At 33.3% G+C, this 2425-nt stretch overlaps 1 long non-coding RNA gene across 1 annotated transcript; it reads right to left on the bottom strand.

Moving 5' to 3' along the window:
- Positions 1-32: 32 nt before the first annotated feature.
- Positions 33-1950, bottom strand: LOC117106843. Its single transcript, XR_004445151.1, has 4 exons — positions 1467-1950; positions 791-928; positions 481-578; positions 33-297 (listed from the first exon to the last, which is right to left on the bottom strand). It is a non-coding gene; the product is annotated as an uncharacterized LOC117106843 (long non-coding RNA).
- Positions 1951-2425: the final 475 nt, after the last annotated feature.

The raw sequence follows: 2425 nt of genomic DNA, 5'->3' as shown, positions 1-2425 counted from the left end.
TTGTTGTAATAATATACAGTAAATACATGACAATAATTCCTAGAACTACTATTTGTAATTCCTTGTTAACTTACATTAATGATGATGAAAGATATGTGTTGTCTGGATTGAAAGTTCTATCAAAGATGCTAACATGATGATCACTCTCACAAGGTGAAGACTCGTCTTCGCTTTGATTGGGAGTTGATGTGCCTACTGGTATTGCAGTGATTGGTTCTTCAAAAATTGAGTTACCACTTGGTGGTACCTCTGTCAAAGGCAAATCAACTCCAGTGATTTGGGGGTCAGTTTGAGTTTCTGTAAACAAAAGACAATGTTTATATTGAATATTGAATTTCTAAAAATTATCATTTATTTTTATTTTAAAAAGGGCATTTTATTGATATTAAAGTTACTACGGTATAATTACTAATCATGCAGCAGGTATAACTGCTACATTTAACAATATCAGAAAATAAAAATAAAAAATAAGAATTTTACCTTTGGTACACATTTTTGAGCCAACTTGCACACGCATTGAGCGTTTAGACTTTGTCTTTTTTTTTTCTGCACTTTGTAGTGGATGTTTTTGAATTATCCTATAATAGTATAATATACATGTAGATTTTTTTTTAAAATCATACAGTACTTTAATATCTGAATTACAAACTTAGTAGGCCTACATAAATGTAATAATAATAATAATAATAATAATAATAATAGCCTATATATTAAACAACAATAATATAATAAATAAGTATGAGTTGGTAGACTGAGAAAGGAGTACATACAAATTAAGTAATATTAATACCTGCAAGTTTCTGCTCTGCTGATATTCTTTAACAAACGAGGCTAAATGAGATGATGCATTTTCAATTGTTGGTACTGGCAGTGTGCTTTCACCTTCCTCACTTTTCTGCCTACTATCTTCTAATATGTTTTCAACATACTAGAATATTGAAAAAAAACAAAAAAATAAAAACAATACGAATTGACCTAATTATAAAATATCAATAGTTCTGACATAGCATGCATAATGGCATCTAATATTAATGATGATAACATAGGTCTGCCTATATTTTTAGGTTAGCCTCTAATCTCACTACCTATAGGCTAAGTACTCTCGATAAGTAGGACCCACCCGCCCAGGGAACAGTTAAATTGGTAGGCCTACAGGTGGTAGTAGTATAGAGATGGCTTTGGTATAGGCCTATTACTTAGGCTATAGGTATGTTCCAATATATACATAGGCCTTTTATCAACTGCAAAAGAATCACTGAGGAATATAATGTAAAATGTTACGTAAACATACGACGTTACTAGGGATACAATTTTATAAACTACTCACTGTACTAGCCTAGGCCTAGTAGAGTAGTACGCTAGCTTATGTTGCTAGGTACTGTAGTAAACATGACGCCAGAAAGGTCGGCGACCTGTCCAACCGGACCAACTCGAACTTAATACTATGAATACAGACGGTGACTTACCTGTTTTCTCTGGCGCTTTAAGGCGTACGTCCTTTTATTTTCCATTCCCGTTGTTTCCTTTTCTTTTTTTTATTGTTGGGACAGCGTTTTTCTTTAGTCTTAGGACGGAGGAAAGCCCCAGCTTTCGTTTCATTTGACATGTTATGTCGTAACTTTCTGTATCAAAGTGAACACTACAAATTTTTGCGTGAGCACTTGGACTTACGAAATTCTTCCTCGTAAACTGAACGAAGCGAATCCACTGTCGTCTAATTCTTGGATTTTTTGGAAACACAAAAAAATGAACATCATTCTTATCGGAATTCGGGCAACCCCCAACAACACAATTTTTCGGCATTACTGTTATTATTCTATCGCTAGGAATCACTCAGTGTATCTGGTGGTTGACGCAATACTGTACTTTCTAAACTGGACAATAAACAAAAGGTTACTAAGGGGCGTGATGACGTCACATGCTTGACCTTTCAATATTTTAGGATTTTTATGTCACCTCTTCGTAAAAGTCTTTAAAATTACGATTTTATGAATATTTGTGCCGTTAAATCAATGCATACATTAAGAAACCAGTACAACACAGATGTTCTGTAAGTAAAAGCATAATTTATTAGCTTGTCATACGGTCTTTAAATGTTGGCTTTCAGCAAGTATGCCAATATTCCACTAGCAAGCACTATTTGCTAACTGAAGCAACTAGCTATAGACAATACCAATTCAACTCTAATTTGGTGCAAAATACAGCAGTTTTTTTACTTTTATTATTAATTATTTTCTTTCAAGAAATAATTAATTTACTGCAAAAGACTTCCATACCTTTTTATTTTTAATCAGTGTCTTCTTTTTATGACCAGATGAAGAAAATAGGGAAGTGGAAGTTGCTGTTCAGCATATTGTTTTACAAAATGTTGAAGTGCAGGTCCTTGAAGATGCAGAAGCCAGTGTACAAGAAAAATGTATGTACC

The sequence above is a fragment of the Anneissia japonica genome, unplaced genomic scaffold, assembly GCF_011630105.1.
Source record: "Anneissia japonica isolate Jap-2015-1 unplaced genomic scaffold, ASM1163010v1 scaffold288123_len70798_cov158, whole genome shotgun sequence".
Taxonomy (NCBI): Eukaryota; Metazoa; Echinodermata; class Crinoidea; order Comatulida; family Comatulidae; genus Anneissia; species Anneissia japonica.
This window is presented reverse-complemented; position numbering and strand designations above follow the sequence as displayed.